The sequence below is a fragment of the Peromyscus leucopus genome, chromosome 6, assembly GCF_004664715.2.
Source record: "Peromyscus leucopus breed LL Stock chromosome 6, UCI_PerLeu_2.1, whole genome shotgun sequence".
NCBI classification, from domain to species: domain Eukaryota; kingdom Metazoa; phylum Chordata; class Mammalia; order Rodentia; family Cricetidae; genus Peromyscus; species Peromyscus leucopus.
In genome coordinates, this window is record NC_051068.1 from 33,398,742 (window position 1) to 33,412,756 (window position 14,015).

Genomic DNA, 14,015 nt, shown 5'->3' on the forward strand with positions numbered 1-14,015 from the left:
TGCTTGAAATCTACAGGGATTACTGCACCTTGCTGTGCTGTGGACCTCCAGCCTCTTGTTCCCGTGAGTCAGCACTGCTGCAATTCTTGAAGCCCCAGAGAACGTGCCCCCCCCCAAAGATAGCTCCACAGGAAGACACCTTATATGAACCTCTGGCTTCCACATATGCGCACATGAGTACACATATTCCCGCTCACACGTGCACACACCTACAACAAGCACATGTACACACACATATGCATACACAGAAAAAAGTCAAATGAGTAACTACAAATTCATTTATTCCCAGAATACAGCCCTGGATTAATTAATCAACACCCCTTGGGAACAAGTCCTAGATCTTGGGGATGTTTTAAAATTCCAATATCCACATATGGCTGAGAACTCTAATTCCAGTCAATAGTATTTCTTCCTGTTCCTCTCCTACTTGTATTCTGAGACAGGGTCTCTCTACACAGCTTCAGCTGGCCTTGAAATCACAGTCCTCCTGCCTCGGCTTCTGGAGTACTGGGATAACAAGCATGTACCACACACCATTGAGAACCCTGGTCTAGTAGCCTTCTAATGGACATTAACAGTGAGCCAATCTCCTCATGCAAGGATTTCAAAATCTCTCTCCAACCGTGTAGTTGAGACTACACTTAGCCAAAGTCCTAAACGGACACTTCTGCTTACCATACGCAGAAAACTTTGACCAAAGCCATCAGGATAGATTATCTTTATAGTTATCATACTAAAATAAATAGCTCTCATACTAAAAATACAATTGGTGTTTAAAAAGATAAAGTCAAGTCCTGCTGAATCAGAGCCTCTATGTAGTCATCTCTTTACAAGCATGCACATTGGAGCTCAAGGCTCCAGCAACCAACAAGCAAGTGAAAGCTCAGTCATTGCAGGAAAGACACTTCTGGTTCTTGCATTCAGACAGACTAGAGAAAGACTCTGAGATTTTGTTCTGGGCTAGTGCACTGGCAGATGCAGCTGTTTTGATGGACTCTTTTACTTGAATGGTGCTTTGGAGACTGAGACCCGGAGCCATAATTTCCTTCTCATACAGGATCTCTTACAGGTGAGAGGAGCCATTTTTCTTTGATATAACTTATTGTTTCCAGACATAAGCCACACACAATTAAAGGGTTCAATTAAAAGCTATCATGGCGTGTATCTCAAATTACACTGTTTGTCTTGCTTTAATATAAAGCAAAGGGGATAATAATGCACACTGATTTTCAGAGTAGGAAGGGAAGAAAGAAAGAAAGAAAGAAAGAAAGGAAGGAAGGAAGGAAGGAAGGAAGGAAGGAAGGAAGGAAAAAATAAATAAATAAATAAAGGAAAGAAAGAAAGAAAGAAAGAAAAAAAAAGAAAGAAAAAGAGCCTCATTTTTGACTGCTGCCTCCCCTAGCCTTCCTTCAAGATGACAGAATCATCTTCTCTCAACTAGGTGCCTTTACCTTGTGTGCTGGGAGACAACTTCAAACAAATTCCCACTCTAGCTCTTCTTTTCAGAAAGAAAAGCATTTTTTCACATTAAATGGAATAACTTTAAATCACATTATTTATTTGTGATATTGGATAAATTAACAGGCTTCCCTCCGGATGAGACAATCATGCCCACTGTAAACAGACGTTGTTGCAAAATTCCTTTAATTCCCCAAACACCTCAGTTGTCTTTTAGTCCCTTTGTGTTGCCATAGCAACATGCCAGAGGCTGGGTATTTTATAAGGAAAAGAGGCATTCCAGAGATTGAAGATGACTGCATTAGCAACTGCTTAGCTCTACTGATGCCTATATGGAGAATGTCTTCATAGTGGTGGCAGAACAAGGGAAAGAGAGGGGGATGGATATTCTAAGACAGTATGTAAGAGAGGTAGGTGCCCATATGAAGCCAGATTTGCTATAATTACTCTCAAGACTGCCATCCTAAGAGAACATTACTCCCTTGTCAGCGTTTGGTCCCATTGCTTAACCCTCTCCAATAGGACCATTTGTTAAGGCTCCATAATCTAACACTGCCACACTGGTGAGTGAGCTTCCAACACATGAGTCTATGGGGGGCACCCCCATGCCATATCTAAACTATAGCAGGCCCTACCTGGCATTGCAGATGCCTGGAAAGAGATTCTGCTGGACAGAAATTCAGGACTCACTTCAACAATATTGACAACTTTGGTTTGGAGCCAAATCAAAGCCTCAAGGATATATTACATCATGTCTGTCAGAATCATTGTTATCAACAAAGTGAAAGATAAATGCTATAAAAAAAAAACCCTCTGATGTGCTGTTACTGGGAATGTGAGATGGACACTTGTTATGTTACACACTATAGTGGTTCCTCAGAAAATTAAAAGCTGAATTATCTTATACTCAAGAGAGCCCCACTTCAGGTGATATCCAAAAATAGAAAATGCATGTGCCTCCCCTGTGCCGACTGCAGCATTAAGCAAGCTAAAAGTCCATCATAGAGCCTACAAGATACAATCAGGTCTCTAAATTTGGGGGCTAATTTGTACAGATACCCTACCTGAATAATAATAATAATAATAATAATAATAATAATAATAATAATAATAATAATGGTTTCATATTAGTTCTTATAGAATACATAGGAAGTAAATTGTTTAGGCCAAAAAGCATTGAAGTAGAAAACATTAAGGACATTTCTGAGAGATACTTCTATTTCATGTGAAGAGAAAAACAATAACTCTGACATCTAGAGAAAAGGACTTTATATCTTTTACCACTTAGACATTTCTGAGAAGGAAGATAAAAAACATTTCATCTGGAGGAAGAGTTTTATATTTTCATTGACTAATAAAATATTTGTCCAATTCCAAAAATACATATTTTCTACGTGAGAGATTTATTTCTTTTATATAGGCAAACATTGTATTTATGCCTTAAAAACTTTATTCTTAAGAAAATCCTCTTTTTATTAAAAAAAAAATGCTTGATGCTTGTTCTTCAACAATGTATTCATTCATCCTTCCCATGGGGAGAGAAGTCAGTACTGTCTGAATCAAGGCCACTGCTGCTAAAATGAAGTAGGGTGGTACCTAGGTAGACCAGAAGTACAGATGAGGTATCCAAAGACAGATGCAGATCTCCCTGGGTGGTTGTGTCTGGGGGTGGTAGAGGGATGTTATTAAACATTCTTGACGCTGCAGTTGGGTTGCTCCCCTTATATCATGAATTAAGGTGCCAGGATGCTTACTCATTTCCCCACATTTACATCAACGAAGGCTAGACTCTTGTTATAATATAATTTGCATTGTGACTTTCACCCAATAACCATCATGAGCTTTTCAAGGGGATCATGGGAAGAAATACTTTAAAATGGAGATCTAGTCCACTCTGATTGGGAGGGAGTAGGGTTTACCCTACCCCAAATATGCCCTGCACACCATACATACCCATTAAAAATCTACAGCACAGACCCCAACATGCTGCTGCCCACCACTTGCAGGACAGTTTACTCTAGTCTCACGAAGTTTCTGCTTAAACTGTTTGTGTCTTATCACTGAATTCTTTAGGAAGACAAAGACTGAGGAGCAACTTCTACCAGTTACTGGGGTATTCAAGGATTAATTGTAGACTGTTAATGCATTGCCTATGTTAGAAAAATCTCAGAAATTATACCCTGTGGGTACAGTACTTTCCATGGTATTTATATTCAGATTTTACTTCCATAGATATCATTTACAATTAAGAAGAAAACATATTTGAGGTGAACTAAATACAATTCTCCATTTTGTTTTTCTAGATTTCTAAAATAAATTATCATATGAAGGAAAATCAGAACCTTGATATTTATGAAAATTGTGTTTTATTCCTTTTATAGCATCTAAGAAATGTTAAAATTCTGATCTATTTTTCTTAGTTATACTAAACTACCCTTTGCATTAATATAAACTTAGGAAACTTTAAAAACTCTTGGGTAGCACTGGGCTGAGAGATCATGCTGTGTCTCAAATCACTAGCCTGGTGTCTGCTCTCTCTGATGATGTGTACAGGGTCAGCCAGCATGCACTACTTTAAGTAATTTTCATTTTCTCTCCCAGAATTTGCCCTGACTTTTGGCATAACCGATTGTCAGTGGCTGTTTTTCCTCTTAGGGGAAAATGGGCTGCTTTTTCTGCATGTGTATTACTAACGGTGTTTTTTTTTTTTTTTTTTGTTGTTGTTGTTTTTGTTTTTGTTGTATCTATAAAAGTGCGTACCAAATACTGGTTGAATACCCCAGTAACTGGTAGAAGTTGCTCCTCAGTCTTTGTCTTCCTAAAGAATTCAGTAATAAGACACAAACAGTTTAAGCAGAAACTTCGTGAGACTAGAGTAATCAGTTGGAGCCAATTTACCCAAGTTTTGTGAACAATATATAATACCTCTTAATTTTGATTTTTGTTAGAAATTAGTCTATTTATGTTAGATACAATTACATAATATTTAGAGGCTTCTCATTAAGAATTTTAAAGTTAAAGAGACCTCTAAACTTCAATAAAGTTGTTCCGTTAGAAAATTGCATCTTTCCCGTGATTTCTAAATTAAGCTGACTTAGGAAGTTTGGGTGTATACTCTAGTAATATTAAAAGTCACTGCAAGTCAGAAAAAATTGAAAGTGTACATAAGCCACTCATAAACCTTGTTCTTATACAAATAACAGATTAAGAACAATTCCATTTGGCAAGCTTTCTTGCACAGGACTTGAGCCAGCAGCAACTTCTTCTTCTTCTTCTTCTTCTTCTTCTTCTTCTTCTTCTTCTTCTTCTTCTTCTTCTTCTTCTTCTTTCTTTTTTTCTATTTTCAAAACTTCAAAGTGAATAGCACAAAGAATGTATACATACTGAGTAAATTAAAAGGGAAAGGTTTGCTGATGCCAACAGCATGTAGGCTCAGTGTGAACTCCCCCAGAACAGCATCTTGTCGGTAATTGAAGGCAGCTCACAGTGTTGATTGGGTTATTTATAGATTCTAAAGCCCATTTATATTCAATGAAAAGTCCAGGTGTAGAGAGAAATAGTTCCTAAGGAGCCTTTAAGGACCAAGCAGAAGAAAATTATAAGCCTGCAACTCATCCATCTGGGTGTAATTGGTGAAGAAAAGATAGGCTAGCTGAGAAAATGAACAGAAGCATTGGGCTGTAATGAGTCTTTTTCTGTCCCACCAGTCAGCTCCCAAGTAATGACATAGAGACTTACCATTAATTATGAAAGCTTGGCCTTTAGTTTAGGCTTTTCTCAATTAGCTTTTATAGCTTAAATTAACACACTTATATTAATCTACATTTCATCATGTGGTGTTCTCTCTCTTCTCTCTTGTACCTTCTGTTTCCTCTCCCTTCCTGGAAATCCTGCTTATCCTCTTCCTGCCTAGCTAATGACCGTTCAGCTCTTTATTAAACCAATCAAAAGGTGCCTTGGCAAAGACACATCTTCACAGTATACAAATATTCTGCAACATTGGGTCAAGTTGGGCGATGACCTTACAGATGCCATCCTGCAGAGTGAGGAGGTGGGAGATGGGCTGAGTTTATACCATGACCAAGTCAGAGCACTGGCCATGTTCAAAGGGAGGACACTGCCAGACAAATCACAGAAGTCTTCCCGATAGCATTCTATCATTGAGGCTGCTCTTTTAAATAAAAATGAATTCCTCCACGGAGAACATTCTCTGTTTCCTTGACTTGGGAGTATCAAATGCATGGAAAGTGGAGCAGAGGAAATTCACCTTCACTGAAAACAGTTGCACTTGGTTTAGCACAAAGCACTGCCAATCACTCACTTCAGAATCAATTCTCATGAAAATGTTAAGCGCTAACTAATGGGAATAAGAAGGAGACCCAACTGGACAGAGTGGAAATGTATGCATCTTAATGAATCGCACAAATAATTCAAATTGGATTAGAAATAATAGGAGCTAAAAGCTCTCAAACAACTGATGTTGGAAAATCTATTTCTCCTGCGTGCTGGTATAGGCCTGACAAGAGCCTCTGGGGCTTAAAGGCAAAATTAAAAACCTGACTTTTTCCTGGTTTTCCAAAATGAGAGATTCTTCAGAGAATCTGTAAGTAGTTATCAAAATCAATGACACCGTTCTTGAAAGATATCCACCTAAATTCAGGCTAGAGGGATTAGTGTTTCCACTTTGTGAACAGCAGAAGAACTAGTCTAATAATATTTTCTTCTGTTTTTTCCTAAAGAACAACAAGCAATGTTTGTGACATTTTTTTTTTTCAATGATGGAATCATCATTTAAAATGTTTTTAGGAGAATACTTGACACCTGATGGAATTTCCTCACATTCTGAAGCTGTTTTTGGAGTTGATGTGTGAAGTGAAGAAACTTGGTGTTCCTGTGACCTGCTGGATCCCAAGATGAGGGAAAAGGTTTTCCTTGATCGTTACTGGAAGATGTATAAAGGTAAGTTAAGTGGCTACCTAAAAATGACTATGATAAAATCAGCTCAGATGATAACCAGGAGACAGGGAAAAACCAAACAAAATGAAGAGGGGTCAAAGGGATAAGATCCCAAAGAATCGTATGTTGAAAAGTAAAGAATGCCTATTTTTCAAGAGCCTGTGTGGTGGTTTGAATAAGAATGACCACCGTGTGCACATATTTAAATGCTTAGAGAGTGGCACTATTTGAAAAGATTAGGAAGTGGGGCCTTGCTGGAGGAAGTGTGTCACTGGGGTTGGGCTTTGAGGTTTCAAAAGCCCAAGCCAGGCCCAGTGTCTCTCTCTTTCTGCTGCCTGTAGATCTGGATGTAGAACTTTCAGCTACTTCTCCATCACTGTGTCTGGCTGCATCCCACCATGCTCCCCACCAGGATGGCAATGGACTAAACCTCCCAAACTGTAAGCAAGCCCCATTAAATTCTTTCCTTTATAAGAGTTGCCACGGTCATGGTGTCTCTTCACAGCAACAGAACACTGACTAAGACAGCCTGAAATCAGGAAAAATTACAGATTGTATCAGGATATGCAGCCGTTTCATTTTGCTATTACTATACTTGGAGGAGGATCAAAAAACTAAGCAGAAAGTAAATAGGTCTGCAAAATGTCATCTTGTAGCTATCATATTTTGGAAACATATTTATCATAAAATAGAACCCAAATTTCAAACATCAGTATTGTTTGATTTGGGAAACTACTGAAGAGTAAAGTACCCAGTGGAGGATTGACAGTGAATCTATTTCATTCATGAATTTACAAAAATCTAGGGAGGGTGAGGTGTCTCAGTAGGTAAAGACACCTGCCACTGAGCCTGATGATCTAAATTGATCCCGAGAACCCATGATGGAAGGAGAACCAGACTCCTAAAGTGTCTGATTTCCTTTATGTGTTTAACCATTTGAAATTGAAAAGATGAGATATGGAAGTTTAAGCAGAAACATATTGAAAATAAGATGGTCTTAATTACTATCATATTTTAATAATGTATTAATGCCTTATTAAAGTCATGCCTTAATTACCAGTGTTTCCATGTAGGCAAGCAGCAAGGGGCGTTAGAAATAGCTCTGCTATTTCCACTTCTACATATTCATTTCCTCCCTGACTCTGCCTGACTTCCTGCTGATTTCCACAGCTGACAACCAAAGGCTTTTCAATGCCATATGAGCATTAGAATATGTTAAGCTCGTCAATCTGTTCCCTAATTTAATTAGATACAAATTCTAACTACAATGGAATGATGAATATAATTTTTCCCTTCTGGAATCTAAAAGGAGCCTTGTCTCAGGACCATGGAAATAGAAATCTCTGGCATTCTGATTTATACGGGTTATGTACTTTGGGGACGACTTGGCCTATGTATGACAGTGTGTTTTGTTAGCTGCGTACATATGATTTACAATTTCATGGGATGTTGAGATCTGTCAGAGAACTCCTACTATTAGCAACTGCCTAGAATTTAGGTTCTGGATAGATATTCTAATTCAGATCCCATGCTTTCATACATTTTTTGCCATCTCACTTCAACACTTTCATAATTATATCCCACTCAGAATTTCAGTTTCAAATATTCTAATCTTAGACCATTAATTTCTGACTTTCCAGCTAATGAACTCCATCTCAAGTTCATGTTTATTACATATGATCATTTATAACAGTCTTCAATTTATTTGCTAATTTATTCATTCCTTTATACACCCCCAATTGCCTTCTCTCTCTTGTTTCAATCACTTCAAACTCCTATGTTACTTGCATACAGTTCCTTGTAATTCTGTTTGTCTGATTCTGTGTCTGAGTGAGGCTGGGGGATTATGGCTACACAGAACACACTGTAAAGACAGTCTGCATCTTAGCACTCAGCTTTGTCCAGCAAAGTGATGCTTTCTGCCAGCTGACTTCCCAACTCAACAGAACACAATTTTACAACACAGGCCCCCCCCTAACCCCCCCCCCCATTGCCAATGTCCCTGCACCCTCCTCCACCCTCCTTCAAGTCATGATCTTCTAGGTCAACACGATTCAGAAACTCTTTTGGGTGCTGAGTAGGAGCTTCTGATGGCCTTCATGGTCAGCTTGACTGGATTCAAAATCACTGTGAAGGTGGATGAAGCTCATCTGTGACTCTGTGTGTGTGTGTGTGTGTGTGTGTGTGTGTGTGTGTGTGTGTGTGTGTGTCTGTGTTGGGGTGGGAAGATGTTTCCAAGGAGGATTCAGAGGGGCAAGACTCATTCTGAGTGTGAAGCATGATCTCATGGTGAGGGCCTAGGTGGAATGCAAGGGAGAGGGGAGGGGCCAGCAGAGTCCTGACCTTTGACCCCCCCACAGGCTGAATATTCTCTGCTCTGGCACATTTTTCCCACCATGATGGATCAAACCCTCTGCACTCAGGAGCCAGAATTAATGAACTCTCCCCCAGTTTTATGGCTTTCAACAGTACCAATGAACTGATGGCCTGAGCGCCATGTCTGCAGTTCAACATTCTCTGCTTTAAATTCATGTGTATAACTTAATTCTTCCCATTATCACTTTGATAGCTTTGTAAAGACATTTCAAGCTTCCATTGTATGAAATAGCTTCTAGCTAATAAGATATTTTAGCATAATCAAGATACTGCATAACATTTGCATATATTTAGAAAGAAAAGCAATGGGAAATTCGTCCTTGACTTTGCTTATGTTTATTTATATATGCATTTTTGCTTGCCCTGTATGTGTTCAGGTGCATGTATGTGTATCACTTGCATGCAGTTGACTGCAGAGGCCAGAAAAGGCATTGGATCCCTTTGTGTCAGAGATATAGACTTGTGAAACAGTTAACTACCATGGGTGCTGGGAACCAACCCAGGGTCCTCTGCAGGAGCAGCTAGTATTCTTAAACAATGAGCCAGCTTTTCGACTGCTCCTCTATCTGTCCATCCCCTTTTGCTTACATTCTCTTAATGACCAATCCTCAGTGAGTTTGAACTAGAGACACTGGTGTTGGCCTGTCTTCCAGTCACTTTGGCCTCTTGGCATCACATGTGTGTGAGAACTCCAGCTCTCCACTGCATCTCAGTCACCACAGTGGCAGACCATCTCTCAGCCGCCCTGAACACTCAGATCTCTCCTGATTTAGATATCACATCATGTGTTCCTGTGTCTGGTTTCTTCCACAGCTTGTGAAGAGTTCAGCAATGCTGTTGAGAAGGACTGGTGGAATTTAGGGAAAATTCTTTAGGGATAACAAAGGGAGTCACAGAGAATCTGGTGAGTGCTTCGTCCTTCTTCCTTTCTGTGATTGGCTCAGAAGCAGGTCCCACACTGCAGCTCTCTTTGCAGTGGGTGGCGGAGTCGTCCTACGGCTCACCAGGACTCAGAGGGCAGCACTGGATGACTCTCAATCACACTTCACCTCTTTTCTCCTCCTTTGAGAATCACCTCCCTAAGAAGACAGTTTCTGATACATTAGAAGTTGTGTTTACTGCTGAATTAGCAAACATATTGTCTAGTCAGAATTTGAATCTGTGTAGGGGGATGGAGGCTAAAGATCTCCTTTTGTGAATGGAGAGAGTAAGTCTCAGAGACAGGGTGATGTAGCCAAAGATAAAAAGCCCAGTGTGTGCAGATGTGGCTGTTGATTCTTGTTTTTAGAGGGAAACAAAACCACACAAACAATTCCACTATAGACTGAAGATACATAGAATACATGTAAATCCTTTCATTAGCATTGGTATTCTAGAAATAACTGGGGGAGGAGGGTGCTGGAGAGATGGCTCAGCAGTCAAGGGCACTTGATGTCCTTCCAGAGGATCCCAGTTCTGTTCTCAGCATCCAGGTCAGGTGGGTTGGCTCACAACTGTCTCTAAAGCCAGTTCCAGGGGGATCTGATGCCATTGACCTCCATGGATGCCTGCACTCATGTTCACATGTCCACATGCAGACACACTCGTACACATAATTTAAAATGATAAATATAAGCCTTTAAAAGAGAGAGAAAGGTCCTTCAATATAGCCAAGGGAAAAAGAGCAAAATAAGAATGAGAGATAAGAACAGAGAAGTCGACTTCTTGTCAGAGTCTGTGCAAGCTAGAAAGCAACTGAACCACATTTAACCAGCAGAAAAGGAAAACAGATCTATTAACCTTTATAACTTACCCAACAAAAACACCCTTCCAAACTGAAGGCCAAAGACACCATAAGTGAAGGGACAGCAGTAGACTCTGACAGAAGAATGTAAGCAAGGTGAAGGCTCAGGTGTGAACCTCCCTTCAGGGCTATCCATGGTGGCTACAGAGCTCCCAGCAGGCCTTGTTCTTATACTGCCTGAGATCCCAGCCCAGGTGCCTTCTAGTTGGAAGACCCCAATGTACAAGGCTTCACAATTCCATAAAATGAACACATGAACACCCAAATGAATGAGGGGAGCACTGACAGCCTTTTAAAATGTTGACAGACACTTCTAAATATTGGCCCTTTGAGTGTTCAGTTAAGAAAATTTTAGAAGCCAACTATAAACAGAGAAGTCTATCCCACAGAAAGGACTTTGATCCAGAACATTTGAATGAATCCTTAAATTCTCTATAAAGACTAAATATTCAATGCAAATTATCTTGAACAGAAAAAAAATCTTAATACAACATAAGTGAACAAAATATGTACATACTCACTGTTACCAAGAAAAGTAAATACACAATGGGATGCTCCCTCACACCCAGCAGAAATAGTTTTTTTGTGGGTAAAGATGTCATCCAAGATTCATCAGAATGTGTGTTTTATGAACATGCAGTTTGTTGGCCACCATAGAGTTGTTAACAAAAGTCAGTGCCATTCTGGGACCAAATAAGTTGAAAACAAGAACGAAAAGAAATGGTTCAATATCATGAAATATACTTCCATAGTTCATAGAACACTACAAAGAGAAATTATCTCCATTTGCTGGAAAGTCAGTAAAGTACAATGTGGAATTTCAGTTGTCAGTGCTCATATGCAAACGGATAGATGAAACCTAACACCTCTCTGTAAATACAATCCCATCACTTTTACACAAAGGCACATATATCATACGGCATGAGTATGGGAACTAGTCAGCACCAAGCCTAATGCATGAAATGAATGGCAGAGACATTCCAACTCAACTGAAAATGAGACAAAGATATCATTATCAGCACTATAATTTCAGCATTTCTCTAGAATTATTACCCTGGAGAATAAAATAATACATGAAGAAATAAATAAATTATATTCAATGGAGATCCATATAACAGAATTGAAAAGAGAGAAAAAAAAAAAACATAGTTGAGAGTACTATCCCTTGCTTCTCTTCGTGTTGTAAAATGACCAAACGTGACTCTCATGTATCTCTCATAGAATACTCAAGGAGCTGCTTAAGAGAAGCAATGTATCATAACACGTGCATTATATCCCAAACATGTGTACTTTTCACAAGGAAGGCAAATTCTTGGGGCTGACTGTGCTGTGTCCCGTCACCTGGGAGGCCAATCACATCATCCCTGGCTTGTTAAAAAGGCACTGGTGAGTGCTGCCACGGGCTATTGCATAAGAGCCCGCACTTAATAAGATGATTGGGCTTCTGATAGGAGGCCCTGCTCTAGACCAGCCATAAACAACCAACCCTCTGATGATCTACAAACAGCAAAACAAGACAGCCTTCAGCACAGTGTTTAAAAAAGAGGAAGTTCGGGGTAAATCTTTCTTTAGGCATTTCCAACAAGGACTTCCTTTGCTGCCCGGGGACAGCTCCTCCATCTTTCGTATTGATGTATTGAAAAGGAACAGGTTATTTAAAAATAGTTGCTTTATTATTAGAGGAGCTGTTTAAAAGAGATAATATTGTGTCCTATTGGTTGGAACAACATAAAACAAAACCCACATGTCCTATTCCTTATTTTCTTAGATATCCATAATCATGAATCTCAGTGTTTGCACAGCACAAGGAAAATGATGACTTTAGCTACATCAGCAATTTTTTTAACTATGTAGAGGTGGTGAATGAACCTTTACCATGCTGATCAAAGAAGAAAAAGGATCTTGACCTGCAGTCTCTCAAGCTCAACTGCATTTCCATTGCCTCAAGGAGCAATTTTAAAACTAACAGATATACCTTTGAAATTTGATAATTTTTGCAGTTATCCAATATGAGAAGTAGAGAAAAAGAATTGTGTGGTGTCAGATATGTTTAGGATATAAGATAGATTGAGAAAAGTCACTGACTAGTTGTACACAAACTTTAGAAAAATCAGAAACTATTTTATAGGTACTGGTTTGGAATATCTTGAGAGAGAATTTAGTCACCAATACACATGAGGGGTCAGGGCTGGAGAAATGACCCAGTGCTCAAGAGCATGTCCTGTCCTTGCAGAGAACCTGGGTTGAGGTCCCAGTGTCCATCCACATCAGGTGGCACAAAAGCACTTCCGTAGCATCAGGGCCAGAGAACCCAGTGCCTTCTTCTGGCTTCTGCAGACACCTGCATGACCATGGTGTACGTACTCTCAGATGTGCACGCACACACGTGTGTGCACACACACAAACACGTCTGGAAAGCACAATACAGTTTTATAAAGAAAGTTTAACAGGAACTAGGAGACTCAAGTGGAGTTAATATAAGTAAAATTAGCCAGATCAATTGTTTGAAAAATCGATCCTGATTCCTTACACGCTGAGATGTGAATCCCAGCAGGACAAAAATGACACTCATTGCTCTCCGTTGGAGGTAACAGCAGTCCAAGCACTCTTCAGATAAAACTTGAGGGCATCCATAGCCCTTTCTCGGAATAACAGATATCCAAGTGTTGCATCTGTTTTGTATGAAACAAATTTAAATTACTTTAAACCACAGGGAAAGAGAAGACACTTGAGATAGCTGAAATAATTCTGAGGAGTTCTGTAGAGCTCACCTTTTTGGATCTGTGAATTATTGTTCAGCTACAGAACTGACAGTGACTGACAACAGGAGAGACTGCAGATCCATGGAGGACAAAGTGCCACAGAATCCCACTGTGCAGCCCCCTACCTGGGAAACCAGCAGACTAATCCAATAGGTGAAAGAATAGCCTTTTTACTAAGCAGTTGAGAGACAGACCAAAGAAGGTAGCTGGTCTTCCCTGCTGCAAACAGAAATGAACTCAAAATGGTTAGACACATAAATGTAGAAGCTAAAATTATGAAGTGCAAAAATAAATTATTGTGGTAAATGGGTATCTTGGATTAGATAAAAATACTCCTAGTTATTAAGCCAAAAGAACAAACAAGAAAAAAAGTAATAGATAAATTGGGCTTCAAAATATTGAAGAATTTTAATGCATCAAAAAATACTATCAAGAAAGTAAAATATCAGTGGACAGGTTGATAGCTGTTAAGGTTGGCAAATTGGGTAGCAGACTTGTACCTAAATTGAATCTGGGAAATGGGAAGAACCCTTACATCTGTGTAGTGAAACAAGCCAATTATAAGTTGGGTAAAGCTCTGGGAGTTATTTTTTCGAAAAAACAGATAACCAACAAGTTCATGAAAGAAGCCCAACATTACCAGTCACCAGAGAACATACTCAAAATAGTGGTAGGATGTA